This window comes from Chrysemys picta, chromosome 1, assembly GCF_011386835.1.
Source record: "Chrysemys picta bellii isolate R12L10 chromosome 1, ASM1138683v2, whole genome shotgun sequence".
Classification (NCBI taxonomy): Eukaryota; Metazoa; Chordata; order Testudines; family Emydidae; genus Chrysemys; species Chrysemys picta.
The window spans coordinates 338,548,487-338,567,685 of NC_088791.1; the positions used below are offsets into that span (position 1 = coordinate 338,548,487).

The following is a 19,199-nucleotide window of genomic DNA, read 5'->3' on the forward strand; positions in this document are numbered from 1 at the left end:
TGAAACTTAAAGGTGGCTAATTCAAACTTGATAGAAGGAAATACTTTTTCACAAAATGAATAATTAGACTATAGAATTAATTGCCATAGGGTAGAATTGAAGCCAAGAATGTAGCAAGTTTTAAAGGGAATGTTGGTCATTTGGATAACTAATATCCAGAATTACTATAAAAATACTTAAATTAGTGATATACATATGTACAGGCCTAAGCCAGTCTCTAACTATTAACAGTTAGGAGGACTAGATACTAATCAGGTGGCAGATTATTCCACATCTCCTGTGTGGTTTTTTGCACCTTCATCTGAAGTATCTGGGCAGGCCATGGTAAGAGACGAGATACTGGACTAGATGGACTACAGGTAGGAATTCTTACGACACTTCCTACATTCTCACCAAATGAAAGAAAAACACACTGGCCACAACTATAAACACGCCCTCTCTCACAGTTTGTTGTAGTTCTGACTTGTGTCAGCTAAGGTGAGAGGGTCTAAAAAGATAGGAGGAAATTCACTCTCATTCTGGATATGTATTTGTCTGGTGTACTGCTGTCTCACCCAAAGTTATTCCAGGGGTTGACGAGAAAGCTCTGATATGGCTCCATTTTTTTATTTTTATTTTCCAGGATATGCAAAGCGGTGATTAGCGACTGCTCCTCTACCTCCAGAACACTCATCTGTGGAGTCCTACACGGCATCATGCTCTTCTCCCATTCTTGTTAACATCTACGTGCATTTATTGGGGGTGGGGGAAGCTGTGAGAGACCATTGTTTCAAATACCAGCAATGTGCGGATGATATCCAGGACGTCATCTTTATCTTTGGTACCTAGCTGAGATAAATGGCTGCATGTGTAGGCAGTTGGCTGAAGTTCAACCAGGGAAAGAGATGGGATGTTGATGGGCATAGTGAAATACTTGTAAGACCTAGCATCCACTCTCCATTTACCCTTCTGTGGAGACTACCTCTAATTTTTCAAATTGGTCTGCAGCTTATGGGTCCTCTTGGATTCTTTACAGATGCTGGATAATGGATAATAATGGCCCCCCAAAAACATAGCCTTGGCTACCTCATGTGAAGTAGGGAAGAAAATTAGTTTATCAACCACAACCTGTTGTGACTCTGGTGATCCTCTTTTAGGAGGTGCTCTGATACTGCAGTGATTGGCACCCTTGCAAGAACTTGGCTGGATGATAGTAAGAGCAATGTGTTTTTACAGATCAGTGGTTCTCAAACTTTTGTACTGGTGACCTCTTTCACATAGCAAGCCTCTGAGTTTGACCCCCCCCCCTTATAAATTAAAAACACTTTAATATATTTAACACCATTATAAATGCTGGAGGCAAAGCAGGGTTTGGGGTGGAGGCTGACAGCTCGTGACCCCCCCATGTAATAACCTTGTGACCCATTGAGGGGTCCCGACCCCCAGTTTGAGAACCCTTGTTATAGATGGACCATTGGTCTGACTCAGTATGGCCTTTCTTATGCTCTGAAGAAGAGTGGCAAGATAACAAAGAGGAGGCTTACAAAGTGATGTGGAGGAATAGTAAAGGTGAGGATATGATGCAAGTAGGGAGAGAATTTCAGATTTGAGGAAGAGAAAGCGAGAAGATAGAAAACAGGAAAGGTACACACAAGGAAAGAGAAACTTAGCTTCACAGAGACCATGCTGCTTAAATTGGAGAAAGCATTGCGTCCGGGAATGGGCTGGGCACATGAGGCATGTGGAAGCAGAAAGATAGTTATGGGAAGTTCTAAGTACCTGAGTTAAGGCACACAAAAAATAGTGAGCCTGACACAGTTTATAAATTTGGTCCTTATTAGATTTGCCATTGCAATACACTGTTCCGCCATGTTTTTGCAATAAATTCTGACGTGGTTCTTAAGTCATTTTCACTAAAGACAGAAAAGAAGAGATTACTGGAAGTACAAGAAAAGCCTTATTTCAAACTTCATTGGCTGGTTTAAAAATCTCTGCAAGAATTGTCCCTTCCAACATTACCAATATGAGACACCCTGGATAGCAGATATAGCTTCAAAATTGATTTGACAAAATAACTTCTTACTAACATTTTCACACACGTTCCCCTGGCTTGTGAGTTTGGTATCTTGTGCACAGCGAGGGTGACCAGACAGCAAGTGTGAAAAATCGGGATGGGGGTGGGAGGTAATAGGAGCCTATATAAGAAAAAGACCCAAACATCGGCACTGTCCCTATAAACTTGGGACATCTGGTCACCCTATGCACAGCAGTGTTCACTGCAACCTTAAACGTTTGTGTGGGGGAAGAAGTTGGTTAAGGAACACTGACTCCAGTGGATCATTTTGTGTTTTGACCACAGAAGTTCAGACAGTAACCCTACCCTGTTCATGTCTGTCTCTGCCTTGCCTTTGTCATCCTTGATCTGTGAGATGGCTTTTAAAGTTCAACAACTTTGTGTTCATTTTGTTGTTGGGCCTGTTGTCCCTTCCGGTGGATTCTGGCTCTGTTTCTGTCTCTCTAGCCCACTCTGTGCCTCATTTATGGTTGTCAGCTTCTGAGCTGTGATGTATCACTTCAGTTGCCAGTCATGAAACTGACTAGGGCTGGAAGCAAACACAAACATTTGTAAACATCTAATGTGTTGTATCATTTTTGTGCTTACCAAAAAGTGTGGCTATTCCATCATCCTTTACCAGTACTGCATTTTAAGAATTGTACAAAACCAAATGATGATTTTGCTGAAATAATTTTATCACGCAAATATCAAAAGTGTTTAAACATCAGTCATGTCCACCCATACTATTTTTGGTCTATTGTGAAATCTGATTTAGAAATTTTTTGCTTTTTAAGTAATCAAAGTAGCTTTCATTTATCGCTTATTTTTAGTGCACTGAGTAAAATAACAGTTGTCCTATCCCTCTGCCCCCTCTTCCCCCGCTTACCTCTGAAACTTCCTAAGCAGTTAACTTGATAGGATTACTCATTTTCATTTACTAGAATCATTTTTAAAACAAATTCCTTCTGCAGAGGCGTAGTATCCATCAAATGAATTGGATGCTTATAAAATGGTGGGCAAGCCTAAAATGGAAAACTGATCACCTGCAAACGTTCTAGTTGCTCTAGAATCTTCTGTAGAGGGGGTGTGTTTCCTGCGTTCAATAGGTGGAAGAGAAAAAAGACATGAAATTACCTGACATGAAACAGAGATGTAAGTCAGGCTAAGTTCCTTCGACTGCAGTGTCAGTTAATACTGATTGATCTGTTTCTAGGGAGAATAGGAATAGAAGATCCCACTAGACCTATCCCCAAACCATGAGAGAAATTCAAGGTATAGTAGCACCTCAGAATTGCGAACATCAGAGTTACGAACTGACCAGTTAACCACACATCTCATATGGAACCAGAAGTACACAATCGGGCAGCAGCAGAGACCAAAAAAAAAAAAGAGGCAAATACAGTATGGTACTGTGTTAAACATAAACTTTAAAATAAATAAATAAAGGGAAAGCAACATTTTTCTTCTGCATAGTGAAGTTTCAAAGCTGTATTAAGTCAATGTTCAGTTGTAAACTTTTGAAAGAATCACCATAATATTTTGTTCAGAGTTATGAACACTTCAGAGTTACGAACAACCTCCATTCCCAAGATGTTCGTAACTCTGAGGTTCTACTGTATGTGTTAGATGTGGTCTGGAAGGGCTAGATGATGAATTTTGCTAAATATTTGTGCAGGGATTCTATCTCCTTCAGTGTCACAATATAGATGTTTGGAGCAGTGCATGGAAATAGAACCTGTGCAGTTGGTCATAGGCAGTATTTGACCCGTACTTGGGCATGTGATTTCCTTTTTTGGGCTATCCAGAAAGAATGAGTAGGCTTAGACCTAAAATCTTCTCAAAAGAGTGCAGATGCAAATTTCCAGGGAATCCCTGAAGATTATAACCAACTCTTCTCAGGAATTTTCTGACTTTTCTGGTTTTCTAATAGCTTTGGCAGAGCACTAACAAGTGAGTGGCAGAGGTTCCCAAGATCCTTCTGTCAAAACAAACATTACAAGAGTGCTATATCTTAGCCTAGCAACTGCTCTAAACATGGACACGTTCATTCTCAATAGGAGCAAGCAATGAATAGTTACCCCTCAGTGAATCTCCTTTTAATGAGGAAGTTGACAACAATAGCTAGTTAAACATCGAAATGCTTAAATGCCCATGGATTTGATTAATGCAAGCAAAGGCATTTCATGGTCTACGGAGGCTGCGCCACCTAAGTGGGCTCATAGAGGAGGAAGAGTGAATATTTTTCTGAGAAGAAAGGTCAAAGAGTGCTAAACATAGATTTTTGTTTGACTGAAATTAATTGAAGAAGAAATATAATGAAAGACATAAGACTGTGTTTGTCATATACTTCACCATTGGCAAGATTACATATTCAGAGCATTAGAAATATTCCATCATTCCAAGAGCAGACATTTTAAACAACCTGGTCAGGGCAGTATTGATAACCTTAGAAACCGTTTAGAAAATGGTGGCCAACAAATACTAGAGATAGGAACAAGAAAAATCAGCATCGATGGAAGTGTGGCACTGTGACCGTGTACCTGGATGTCACGAGGCACTGTGACCGGGAACCTGGATGGGTCACCCTGAGAATGTACTCAGGGCAGACTGCAAGGAATAGGGCATACAATCCCCCAAACTGGCATTTTATTCTATACTTAGATTTACCAAGCGAGTAACAAAACAGCTTCTGTAATACCACACTGGTTACCAAGAAGCCAAATACAGTCCCTTTTAAGCATTCCAGCCCTTGACTCCCATCTAGACAGCCAAGTCTAATATAGTGAGAGGTTATTGAAAACCTGATTTACCATATGTGAGGTCCACCAATCCCAAAGGACCAGACAGTTATCACCAATCCTTTAGTAACTAAAAGACTAAAGGCTTAATAATAAAAGGAAAAAGAAAGAGGAGAGTGGCTATGATAAAAAGTTCTGTATACATACAGATGTGTAAAGTCCTTAGGTCAGTTTCATAGCAGAGATGATGAGGCTGCTGATTTGTAAAAGTCTTTCTGGAATCAGTTTAAAAGGTTATAGTCCAATAGGCAGTCCAAGTGTAGAGTCTGTTCAAGTTCTTCCATGAGAATTCCAGGGTAAACCAAGGTAAACCTGGAGACTTCCCTGTTAAAGTTTAAGCAGGCCTGAAGAAAAAGATCAGGCCTGAAGCTTCCTTTATTGTCCTGTAGCAAGCTGATGAGCCTCCTGTCACACAGGACTCTTCCCCCCCCCCCCCCCCCCCGAAGAAGAATAGGCGGTGCAGATAGTTGCTTTGAAGCTAATCTTCTATTTCCTATGGATACATAGTTAAACTATTGCATTCATTCACATAAGGCAGGGGCTATCAACCTTCCTGGACTACTGTACCCTTTCAGGAGTCTGATTTGTGTTGCAGATCCCCAAGTTTCACCTCACTTTAAAATTATTCGCTTATAAAATCAGACACCAAAATACAAAGGTGTCACAGCACACTATTACTGAAAAATTGCTTACTTTCTCATTTTTACCATATAATTATAGAATAAATCAATTGGAATATAAATATTGTACTTCGATTTCAGTGTGTAATATGTAGAGCAGTATAACCCAGTTATTGTCTTATGACATTTTAGTTTGTACTGGCTTTGCTAGTGCTTTTTCTGTAGTCTGTTGTAAAACAAAGAAAATATTTAGATGAGTTGATGTTCCCCCTGGAAGACCTCTGCGTACCCCCAAGGGTACATGTACCCTTGGCTGAGAACCACTGACATAAAACAATTAACTGGTACTTCATTATAGCATAGATAATCAAGTTGAAGACAATATAGATAATATTATTAGTTTCCTGCAGTATCTTACATCTTTGAGGTTAATTGAACTACCTGCATGCGTAATATAAGGCTATTAAGACACGAAAGGGAATTGGCATCTACAAGCTAATCTGGTTACGTTGTTAACTTCTAACAAGATATAGGTAAACACAGACAAATACACTTTGCATCTACCTTTGATTTCTATTACTACAAATAAATGGGTTAATGATTCCTGGTCTAGTACATCTCTTTGAAATTCACATACAAGTAAATTGTCTTGATTACATTTTAATGTCTTTTGTTGAGGAGTTGTGTCATACCCAACTTGACCAGTCTGTTGGTGTCACATGTACAAAGAACTGGGACATTAGAGACCCAACCTGGTTCAGGCTTTTAGATGCTGCTGCCATGTAAATGTTACATAATAACTAAAGGACAGCAAGAAAAATCTGAAGCGTAGAGGTGTTCGTTTATTTTACTTTCAGCTGCAGGTGTTTAACAAATAGTTGGCTCAAGGTATGCTAAAGAGTATTTTAACATTAAGATTACATTCAGGAAATTCAGTTGGAGGGCCTGTCTAATGTACAAGCCTCAGGAAATGACATTTGTTTTACATCTCAAACTTGTGAAAGAAGCAGCAAAATCCCTTTTGTGAGGACAGGATAAATTCTCAGACACCAAGAAAGAAAGAAGAATATAAATTTGGATGATTTAGGATCTCTTATTAAAGATAACCTTTCCAGTCAAATATTGGCAATTATTGCACATTTTATGATTCTGTTCAATTAAAAGGCTAAGTGGCCATTTACACTGCAGAAGAATGTCTTGCACTGGCCCCATTTTAAGTTTGAATTACGCTTTATAAACCGTGTTTTTTTGAATACTTACGTGGTCGAATGCGATGTGGCACTTGCATTTTCTATTGAACTTCATAGATGTTTTGACTGTCTTGCAGAGCATATGATGCAAATGCCTGCAATATGATCATATTTGCTACACAATTTTTTGGGTAACACTGCTGTACTAAAGGATAGACTTCAAAACTAAAAATAATTTTTAGTATATGAAGACTTAAGGCTGCTGGACCAGGTGGGTAGAGGAGGCTGCTGCAGTATTTGTTAATTTGACATTTGTCCTGTAGTGTTAGTATCTAGCTAAATGGGTAAAAATCACATACACTTCTACATGACTAGCAGACTTTCTAGGAAAGGGAGAAGTAAAGCTGTGGATATGTTTCAAAGCATGAGTGAGGTTGATGAGGCAAATGGGGGTTCAGGAAGGTCACCACAAACATGGAAGAGGGGAATTCTTTTTAAAGATGAATGCAAAAAAGTGCCAAAATGTTTGTGGCTGATCTTATTTGATGTCTGAGGAAATCAAGAAATTTTTTCAAACATTTTTAATCTACTTTTTCCTTTTCTTTTCTTTCTCTTTGAAGATTATAGGTGACTAGGCATGAGTTCTCTGATGTCATGATCCAGAAAGTGAAACCTGTCTGTGAGAAGAGATTTTTATTCAGGCTGTTCTTAAAGCTTTCTTTTAACATCGTCTGTTTAACTCAAGAAACACTTGGGAGTCAATGTCTTTGTAAGCAAGTCAACACTATTGGCTCCCTTTTTAATTAAAGGCTGAGAGAATTCGCAGCCCACATCTGAGACTACTAAAGTTCTTCAGCAAAACCAAAGATCACCAGACATGGCATTCCCAAAACAAGCAGAAAAAGCTTTCAAGCTGCCTCTTTTCATATGATGAAGCAAAATCACCACAAATCAATTTATTTAACATCTAATAGGGCACAGGAGTTTAACTCTGAATATATATATATTATTGTATAGGTGAGGAAAAAGACTATTTAAAATGAAGCCCAAACCTTTCCAGCTATTAATGTGTAACTTTATTTCCATGTATTAGTTTCTTAATGTCCCCTTAAATACAATAGCTTCAGATTAGTGGCCTCTCATTGAGAAATATAATTCATCAAGGGGTTATAAGGTCTCCCCTTCCTCTCAAAGCTCAATAAAAGGTAAAAAATTTAGAGACTCATATTGGGTTTATCAAGGACGTTTGAGTACTCAATGCCTTTGTACCCAAATGAACTTTAAGATCTATGAGTTGCCTCTTGGCCAGGTGCCTTAGTTGTGCTTCCTTCTGACGCATGAGCCTGAAAAGATGTAGGGTATGTCTATATGGCACCAACAAAACAAAACCACCCTGCGGTAGGTTGCATTATGGCTAAGAATAGCAGTCTAGAGGTTCCCGCTTGAGCGGTAAAGACCCAGCAAGGGGGGAAGGTCTTGGATCCCAAGGTCCAGCCCAACCAGGAAGATATAGATTGCTCTTTTTAGTGCCGTAGCCCATGCCCTGTGAGACCAAGTCAGTTGGGTTCTAAAACTAATCGCCGTTTTGGTTTTTTAATTTTTTTTTTAAATTTTTGTCATGTAGACATACCCATAATGGTCTGCTCTAATACAGCTCTGTGTGTGTATGTGTGTGTGTTCCTTATAGTTCATTGTCAAGACAAAGCATGCATGGTTTCTTCTCCTTGTATTTTCTTAATAAAACCTTTTATATCGTTTAATTTTTACAATGCCTGTGTCTTCCAAGACTTTTTTTCCCCCGTGATATTTCTGTAACTTCACTCTTCCTATTTGGTATGATCACTCTGATCATCTAACTCAGAATTATTGGGACACCATGCAGTTCTATGATAAAAACAATACCTAAAAACAAACTAGAGGATTTTGTGCTCAGAGGTGTCTTGGACATCCTAAGAAATCTCACTGTCAGGAAGTTTTCCTTCACCTGTAGTCCATTTTATCACCTTAAAGAATTCTTCTTCATCCTTGGTATTTACCCCATTTCAGATATTTTGAAGAGATGTACTAGACCAGCAATCATTAACCCATTTATTTGTAGTAATAGAAATCAATGGTAGATGCGACATGTATTTGTCTGTGTTTACCTACTGTGGAAATCAGAGAACAGCAATAAAACTTATTCTTGGGCATTTAAAGGACATTTAAATATGGTTGTCATATTTTCAAACACATGGAACAAAAACCAAGGGTAAGTGGGGTGGCCTTGGGATATGCTTCAAACCTTAGAAAAAATATCTGCTGGTTCAAAGACTGTTGGGCCCAAATAAGATGACGACAAGGATTATAATAATACCCAGCTCTTAGATAACACTTTTATCAGTAGGTATTAAAGCACTTTATAAAGGCACTAAGTATAATTAATTGTGAGGGTAACAGTTAATTGTGACTGAATACTTAACAGCATATTAACAATAACAGGGAAATAATAAGTTGAAGAATATTTAGATAAGATGTTTTCAAGTCAGCAGGGCCAGCTGAAATTTATCCTAAATTATTTAAAGAATTTGCCGAAGCAATTTCTGAAACATTAGCAATTAGCTTGTAGAATTCATGGAGTAAGGGTGATGATCCAGAGGACTGGAGAAGGACAAACATAATACCGATCTTTAAAAAGGAGTGAAAGGAGGTCCTGGGGATTATAGACCAGTCATCTTAGCTTCAATACCCAGAAATATACTGGTACAAATTATTAAACAATCAATTTGTAAGCACCTAGAGGAAAATCAGGTGCTAAGTAATAGCCAACATAGATTTGTCAAGAACAAATCATGTCAAACCCACCTAATTTCCTTCTTTGACAGAATAACTGATGTAGTGGATGGGGGAAGCAGTAGACTTGATTTACCTTGATTTGTAAGGCTTTAGACATAGTCCCATGAGACATTCTCATAAGCGAACTGGTGAAATTAATATAAGGTGGGTGCACAATTGGTTGAAAAATTGTACCCAGGTAGTTAGCAATGTGTTATTGTTAAATTCGGAGGACATATCAAGTGAGATCCTGTGAGGGTCTTTCCTGGGTCTGGTATTCACTATTTTCATTAACATATTGGGTGATGGAGTAGAGAGTACATTTATATAATTTGCAGATGACATCTAACTTTGGAGGACAGGGTTAGAATTCAAAATGATCTTGATAAATTTGAGAATTGGTCTGAAATCCAATAAATGAAATTCAATAAAGATAAGTGCAAAGTACTACAGCTTGGAAGGAAAAATCAAATGCACAAATACAAAAAGGGGAGCAACTGTTTAAGCAGTAATACTGCAGGAAAGGATCTGGAAGTTATAGTAGATCACAGATTGAATATCAGGCAATGTGATGCATTTGCAAAAAAGGCAAATATAATTCTGGGATGTATTAACAAGAGTGTTGTATGTCAAACATAGGAGGTAATTGTCCTGCTCTGCTCGGCACTGGTGTGGCCTCAGCTGGAGTACTGTGTCCAGTTCTGGGCACAACACTTTAGGAAAGATGTGGACTAATTAGAGAGAGTTCCAGAGGAGAGAAACAAAAATGGTAGAAGTTTTAGAAAACCTGACCTGTGAGGAAAGGTTTCAAAAAAGCTGAGCATGTTTAGTCTTGAGAAAAGAAGACGGGGGAGGGGGGAACCTGATAAGTCTTCACCATCCTCTATGTATCAGCCCTTAACATATTTGATCAGTGATTTTACATGTCCACTGAAGGTTGGTCATTAAGTAAATTGCTTAGTTTGCAGCAAGGAAGATTTAGATATTAGAAAAACTTTCTAACTAAACGGATAGTTAAGAAGTGGAACAGATTATGTAGGGAGGTTGTGCAAAACCCATCACTGGAGGTTTTAAGAACAGGCTTGGAAAATACCTGTCAGGGATGGTCTAGGTATACTTAATCCAGCCTCAGCACAGAGGGCTGGACTAGATGACCCCTCGAGGTGATTCTATTCCAGTTTTACAAATGGGGAAGTGAGTTGCCGGAGGTCACCCAGTAGGCCAGTGGCAGAGCAGGGAATAGAACCCAGGGCTTCTGAGTCCCAACCCATTGCATCCCCAGAGCAAAATACCCAGAGCAAAATACCCATATCAGTGTTAAATAATATGACTAAAAATGAATATATGCTAGAGATTCTAGGCAAGCCAAGTGTTTTCTGACAGGTGTTTTTAACAATTGAAATAAATACAGGAATGTGTTACTCAATTGTGCCTGTGGTATTTTGTTTAGTTTTTTAAATGCATGCCAAGATCTTTCTAGGGACAAAAAAGGATCTTTAAGTGCTGGTAGGCAACTCTTGTTCCCTCTGTTTGAATCTTCCATCTAATTACATCTTTTTTGCTTGTTCTTTTATGTTCACTTTGAAGCCTGGGCTGTTGCAGTTCTTTCCTTTCCTGCACAATTTGTTTTTGGACAAATAACTTGGAGGTAGTATAGAGTGGCTCAGCCAGAAGATGTGAGCTTAGATTGTAAGCTCCTTGGAGCGGGAACTACTCCTTTTGCATGTTTGGAAAGAGCCTAGTACGTAGTGGAGCACTACAGTTAATTTGAAGGTTAAATTCTTTGTTGCTTCTTTTAAGACAAGCACATTGCATACACCAGGGTTTGCTTGCATCCCTCTGTTCTCCATAAACTCCTTGTGTGCCACCTTTCAGTCTCCTTCTATTTCAAGAACTTGCTGCAACCCCCACACCGTTCCCTTATTCCGGGGCTGTGTGCCCCTATTCCTCCCTACCCACATATTAGGGTTCTCCCATGCCAGGGCTTTGTGGCCACACCATTCCCTCTTTCTCCCTCCATACCAGGATGTCTCCTGTTAGCCCCCATGCCAGGGATTCTGTGTGACCCCCATTTCCCCATCCTCCCTTCCCCATGCCAGGGGCTGTGTGCCCTCATGTCTGGGAGCTAAGTCAATCAGGGTGTCAGCGTGTTAAACTCTGAGAGGATGCGCAGAGATGAGATTGGGTATCAGCCAGTTCTTTGATGTATAGACAGTTGTTGAGATGCATGAAGTTATGGCATATACCAGCATATAAATGGCTGCGGCTCTGTGTCCCCTACTTTCCCCCTTTTTTGATTTGGGAAAAATAAAAACGTAGGATTCTCTCCATTGATGCCTAGAACAGTCTCTGAAATTTTGGAATTGATGAGATGCTGCACTGAAAAGTTATTGCGTTGTTTCCATCAGACAACTGGAGAAATAGCATCAAGTTGGTTGTAAGGCCTTGAAAGCTCTACTGAGCTTGTCCAAAAAATAATTGCTAGTCTATATAAGAATGGTGATACTGGGTCAGACCAATGATCCATCTAGGCCAGTATTCTGTCTCTGACTATGGCCAGTGCTAGATGGTTCAGAGGGAATGAACAGAGCACGGCAATTTTGAGTCATCCATCTCCTGTGGTTCAGTCCCAGCTCCTCGCAATTGGAGGTCTAGGGATATCTGGGTCATGGGGTTGCATCCCTGATCATCTTGGCTAATAGCCATTGATGATCCTCCATGAACGTATCTAATTCTTTGGTGGCTCCATTATACTCTTGGCCTTCTCAACATCCCCTGGCAACGAGTTAAACAGGTTAACTGTGTTGTACTTCCTTATGTTTTTTTAAACTTGCTGACTATTAATCAGGTGACCCTTAGTTATTGTGTTATGTGAAGGGGTAAATAACAATTTTCTATTCACTTTCTCCATACCATTCATGACTTTGTAGACTTCTATCAGATCTGCCCTTAGTCATCTCAGAATAGCTTAGCAGACAGCACAATGCAAATGTAAGTTAAGTGAGTCTCTTCCTTTAACATATCATGTGGGGTGTTCCAAGTTTTGCTAGCACAGTGGCTAGAGTCCTACAGTTACTTCCTAACCCATTAAACTTATTTTAACAGGCTGTGCTCCCAGACTGCTTTCTTTTAGTTCAGAATCTAGAGGACTGTTCAAATTTGATTGATCTTAAGTGGTATAACATGGGGAATGTCATTCAGATTTTAATTTTGGTTTTAAATCCAGCACACTATCGCCAAAACTTTACATACAGGCTGTTTTTTGTAAGATTGATAATATTTGGTTCCCTTTCTTTTGCTGCAGAGTGAGCCATGAGAGAACAAAATTACTACATGGTTCTTAGAGCACAGCTTATCTCATCAGATGCTGGTCAGCAAACAGTGAAAGTAAATGATGCAGAGCCCTGTTGGGTTGTGCTCCATAAGAAATACAGAGAAGAAAATGCTTGCCATTGTGAAGGAATTAAAACATTAGTTCAAGCCATCTTACTTCCATCCTCTGACAGTGTTAAATGTGGAGTTACAGAAACATTTTTAAAACGGTAATTATTAGTACCCCTCTTCATCTGAACAGGGCACAATGACTCCCATATACTGGTCAAGAATGGCGTAAGTTTGAAGGTAGCCGGATCCAACAAATTTCACACACCCCTAAAATGTTACCATTTATAGACTAATGTGTCCTCTCTCTTCCCCCCTCCCCCCCAAACACTCTCTTCTTCCAACCTACTAGACACACTTGTCTTCCTCCCACTTTTGACCCCTTGATTTTTCTCCCTAGTGAGGCAACCGAGCCCACCCCAGCAGGTACGTCTGGCACCATTCAGGTGTTGGGTAGGCATACCCATGCCAGCTTTACTGTAGCTAGGACAGCTAAAACCAGCAGGGAAGATGCAGAGGGCTGGGCTCCCATGTTGGCTAGCCATGCAGTATAACAGGAGGACCATCCTGTGGTGCCATGTCTTGACTGGTAACTTTACTTGTGCTAACTAGATTAATGTTTTTTCAGGTATGCCTACCCAACCTGAAATCACACCTTCAGTTGCCATGTAGACATCCTGTTAAACTCAGGGCCTCTGCAGCCATGTGGCCCAGGATGCTACTTTAATCCACCTCGCTGTCATTGAATCTGAGTTGGACACTAACATTTAAATACAGTGGCTCCACATTGGCACTATTGTACTAAAGTATTTGGCCTTTTGGCTTAATTTCTTAGAAGAAAAGCTTTACAAAAGTTATATGTAGATGATTTTCTGCTATAAATATGCAGTCTATGTACATTATACAACATTATTGGAAAAACATCAGCAATATGGAGCTTTATGAAGCTTAACTATCATAAGGGCCCTGTGGACTCCTTTGTGCAATGGGTCCAGATTCTGTGAAGATGTTAACTTAGGCTTGGTCTACACTACCCCCCTAATTCGAACTAAGGTACGCAACTTCAGCTACGTGAATAACGTAGCTGAAGTCGACGTACCTTAGTTCGAACTTACCTTGGTCCACACCCGGCAGGCAGGCTCCCCCGTCGACTCCGCGGTACTCCTCTCGGCGAGCTGGAGTACCGCAGTCGACGGCGAGCACTTCTGGGTTCGACTTATCGCGTCCAGACTAGACGCGATAAGTTGAACCCAGAAGTTCGATTGCCAGCCGCCGAACTAGCGAGTAAGTGTAGCCAAGGCCTTATTGTATCTCCATGAAATACTCTTCATTCCTGTCCTTCCCATCCCCGAGCACACACAACTGTGGCTCACAGTTGAAAATACGTAGTAATGTACAATTGCAATAACTGTAATCCGCTTCAGTGAGCAGCTAATTGTCTTGGTTCCACTGTCCTCTGCTGCTGTTCTATGCACTAGGCAGCCGAGCTGCCCAATCTGCACTACACACACATGCACACAATTCCTCCCCCCTCCGTGCACGTCCCCCCCCCCATGAATTATCTGTGCAGTTCATACATTTTATCACCAGTACTATAGATGATTAGGATAGATGCTCTTGTGCCTTATGATGCATGTGGGAACCAGTGTTGCCATCTCTTAACAGAGATGGACTCTTCAGATGGGTTGTTTCCATAACTAACTTTTTTTTTTTAAATGTGGACAGGTAGTTAGCCTAACTCACAACCGTAGGTCCATGGCTGCTGCTTCAATATGTTCAGAGCAGCCCATACCATGTATGGGGGGTCCCTCATTTACCACCCCAGGGATGCACCTGATAGTTTAGGATGCTCCAGGAATAGTGTAAGCATATGGGAATGTACAAGGTCAATTTTCACAACCAGCTTACCTCTAGCCTTCTTGCTTTCTGGTTCAACCATTCATATTAGTGTGGTATATGAATGAAGTTCTGTGAGAACGATGAATAAATTAAGACTGGATTTTAAATGTGTTGTGAAGTCTATGTAAAGTAAGAACTGCATCAATATGTCTTGTAGCTCCTTGGCCTGCTGTCCCAGGGCATTAAACATTGAGATGTCACAAAAATGGCAGGACATCAATAGGTTCTTTTAAAATAGTAGCAGATGCTCGCAGAGCATGCTAAGAATTGACTTTCCAGTTACTTTTGTAACTTTTGGAGTTTTATAATTCAGTCCTGTTTCCTCAAAGAGCTGACTCCTCAATAAGGGCTGTTCAGAGTGACCATGAATTTGAGCCTTCAGAAAAAATGTGAGACACTTCTCTAAGCCAACTTTCCTGCAGTAACGGTGTGTGCATTAAAAAAAGACATTCTCTCTGCCCAGGGAACAGAATGATAGAAGAACTAAGTGCTTGATCCTGAAAGGTGCTGACCACTTTGGTCTGACCCAGCAGAACACCTAAGCACATCCTCAGTTTTAATCAAATGGAACTTGCACACAGGCTTAAAGTGCTTTGTGCTAAAATATTTTGGTGGATCAGCCCATAGTGCTCAGCACCTTGCAGAATTGATTCCTGAGACTGTATGTGTTCTAAAATGGGTGCTCAAGTACTACCGTGATGTGGACTAGCTCTTCCAAGAAAACCAAATGGGAGTAGTGCCTGATTATTCAAAATGAAGATAAATAATGGCAAACTATAAATGGACTAAAAAAAATCAATAAATGCTAGAGATAATCTTGATACTCTCCGTTGTCTATATTTAAAGCAGATATTTGCCCTCAAAACAGGTAATTCTGCACATCTAATGTGGGATATCTCTGTACTAGACTGGCTATAAGTTATGGAACTGATCTAGTGCCGTTGCAATAAAACTGATACTTTCACACAAACTACATATTTTGAACTCCTTTATATTAACCTGAATATCAAGGCATTTGTTTTAAAGACTCTTACTAGCTCGTTGAATATAAATGAAATGATGAAGAAATAAACTCCATAACGCAAGTCTTGGATACATGATACTACAAGTGACAAGGGAAGAAACAATATGTCAATAAAAGAAGTAGCGCAGACAAAGTGCAGTTGGATTCAGTCAACAGTACTCTTGTTAAATGTAGCCAGTGTAAGAAAACATCAGGCAAAATCATAAAATCTCTCATTTTGTACATTTACTGCTGTTAAAATTAGTAAGGGTGTATCTACACTTAATGCTACAATGGCCCCGCTGTAGCATTTCAGTGTAGACGCTACCCAGGCTGACAGGAAGGAGTCTCCTATCAGCATAGGTAACCCACTTCCCCAAGAGGTAGGTAGGTCAGTGGAAGAATTCTTCCGTTGACTTAGCATTAGCTACACTGGGGGTTAGGTCGGCTTAACTAAGCCGTTGAAGGGTGTGGATTTTTTATACCCTCCAATGACGTAGTTAAGCCAATTCAATTTTGTAGTGTAGACCAGGCCTGTGTGTGCATGTGTAGTGAAGTGACTAGCGCAAAATGCTTTTAGAAAATACGCTGAAGTTGTGTACAACCAAATTATTACACGTAAACAGTACATGATCACATGTGTTGAAAACAAGTTGATCCCTGTGATTCTTGGACAACAAATCACAAATTTTATGGAATCTCCTACATACATAAATAAATAAGGATTACTTTGAAGGTCCTGTGGCATTGCATTATTAATAGTCAATTATATTAAAATAATGGATGCTCTGAATTGTCTATAGCTTATTAAAATGGTGATGCACAGGGGTTTTGCCGCTTGATGGTGGCAGGTTGATTTATAAATCACAGATGATTTATAAAGTGGTAGTTTCCCTATGAGTGGACCACCCTAGGAGTCTTCATGTCCCTGCACCTCAGATCTGAAATTTTTGGTAGCAGTGTCTGTTTGGCTCTCACATGCGCTCCCCATGTTGTGCTGTGCTCTGTTGCTATAGAGCGCTGTGTGGGTCAACCGCCCTCAGTTGTTTCTCAACTGCCCTTGGCCTGAGACTGAGCCTTAGCAGAGCCCATTGACCGAGATTTTACTCAGTGTTTTTCTTAATTTTTCCTTAGTAGAATAGAGCTTTAATTAGTGTTAGTACTTCCTTTTCTTTTCATTTCCTAAAATTATTTATTTATTTTTATTTCGCTTGTAGAATAGTTATCTCCTTAGTATAAATTAGATTTCCCTAGCTCTTCCTGGGCAGGAAGTAACCCCTGAAAAGGGTATGCCTAGTTTCCCCAGGTTTAACTGCTGCCTCTCATGTTGGGAAGCCATTCCTGTCAGCGACAGTCATTCCTGCTGCATTTGCTGCCCTTTCCAGCATAACATCAAGGATCTACAACCTATCTTCACAGACAGGAAGGAGTCTCCTATCAGCATAGTGGAGATTGTCTCAAAGTAAAATCTGGAACCAGAAAGAGCCATGAACTGAAATTAAGACTGCTCATGATGGAAAGCTCACTTTGACCAGCCTCCGACCCTGGGCCTGGGACCCATTCCGGACAGCGGTCCCTGTCAAGACAGATCCCGTCTACATCATCAGATCAACACTCTCCAGTGACTTCAAAGAGGAAATCCTCAGATTCCTCTCAGAAAGTCTTGAAAAAACAGACCACAAGTTCCTGAGCAGGGAATTGGCCAAGAGAAAGAAGTCCCTGGCATGATTGATAACCTGTGTAGTAACTGACCCATGACTAGGTACCTATGAGGCTGCAAGATCCTCCTGTACTAGTACCATGGGTAAGCCCAAAGACCCTAAGAGGGCGGCTCAGGCAGAATGGTACTGTTGGGAGAAAGGAGTTCCTCTAAAATGGCAACGATGGAATCTTCTAGACAATCAGTACTGCATACACCAGCATCGCAAAAGGCTGTGGCAACACCTGGTGGCCATTCCTCGCAATTCAGAGAGCCTCTGGTACCAACAACTCTCTCCACTTCAATGACACCTACTCAACTGACCTCAGTGGGTACCGATGGCTGTTCCAGTACCGCAGGAATTTCGGTTCCCCAAAAACTTGATGGTCTCAGATACCTGAATCACCCTTAATAGGCACTGACATAACCATGGTATGGGTTATGCCTAGGTCCCCGGACTTCCATGCAGTACCAAGACATTCTACTCCACCTTCCATGATTGCTTCACCCGTCAAGTGATGATGAGGAAGATGATAGGGATGACCTATACTCAGTGTCATTCCAAGGTTCTCCATTGCAACACCAAGGAGCTAGCCGGGTGGAAACTCGTGTATCTTCAATCTATCCTCAGAGTAGAAGAGACCCACCCAGTTGGTATGGACACCCTCGGATGCCTCCACCCATGGCCTTTCTCACCACCTCAGTGGCAATATTGGGACTCACAGGTGGCATATAGACAACAGTTTTTGAGGAACTTTAGAGCTTGAGGAAAGCAATCTCCTTCAGCTTCAATAGCCAGACCACCTGATCCTCAAGAGGAGACCTTTGAGGAACGGGAAGAGAGACTAGACAAGGAAGCCACTACATTTCCTCATAATCTCCTGATAAGGTGGTCATGCCTCCCCCACCAACTACAGCAGACAACTTCAAGCAATTTCAACACCTTTTTAATAGGTAGCAGATTTCCTGTGAATCCTGCTTAATGAAGTCAGTCACAGTGCAAACTGTTTGACATCAGAAAAGATTGCATTCCCCATCAATGAGGCACTGCTTGATTGGGCGAAAACTATATGGCAGACACCACCCACAATACCCCCAATGTGCAAAAGGGTAGACAAAAATATTGTGTCCTCTAAAGATGAGGACTTTTTTTTATTTTCTCATCCGTCCCCTAATTCACTGGTCATCGATGCCATTAATGAACATGGCAGACAGCATCCCGCTAAAATGACACCATACAATAAGGACTGGAAATGACTGGATTTATTTGGATGTAAATCATATTCTTTAGCCACTCTACAATTTAAGATCGCTAACTATCAAGCCCTTATGCCAAAACACAATCATACCAATTATTCAAAATTAAACGCCTTTATTGAACGCCTCCTGTCAGATCAGAAAGAACAATTCCCAGTGACTATTGCTGAGGGGTCAGCTCCTTGTGAGGACAGCATTGGAGGCTTCTCTAGATGCTGCTGATACAGCTGCTCGTTCCATCTCCACAGCAGTGGAGGAGAGGAGAGCATCTTGGCTTCATCTCTCCGCCTTTTCAAAGGAGGTATAAGCCACAGTGGAGGACCTCCCTTTTGAGGATCTAAATTGTTTGCAGAAGGAATGGACGAATCCCTCCACATATGAAAAGATTCTAGGGCCACACTACGTTTTTCTGGGTATTTACACTGCTGCCCAAGAAAGAAGACTCAGTAAGTACCAGACCGCACAGAGATCCTGGCCTACTCACTTTTCTCCTCCTCAGAGACGTG

At 40.7% G+C, this 19,199-nt stretch overlaps 1 protein-coding gene across 5 annotated transcripts in view; it reads left to right on the forward strand.

Annotated features, from left to right (window-relative positions):
* The window catches only part of RSF1 (remodeling and spacing factor 1), a 128,229-nt gene that overhangs the window by 20,085 nt on the left and 88,945 nt on the right, over window positions 1-19,199 (forward strand). The window contains exon 1 of one of the 5 annotated variants that reach the window (XM_065596034.1): window positions 12,759-12,996. The exons of the other annotated variants lie outside the window; for them this stretch is intronic. The gene's annotated coding sequence lies outside the window, so the exon portion shown is untranslated. Of the gene's footprint in view, window positions 1-12,758; window positions 12,997-19,199 lie in introns of those variants that run through there. 5 annotated transcript variants of the gene reach the window in all.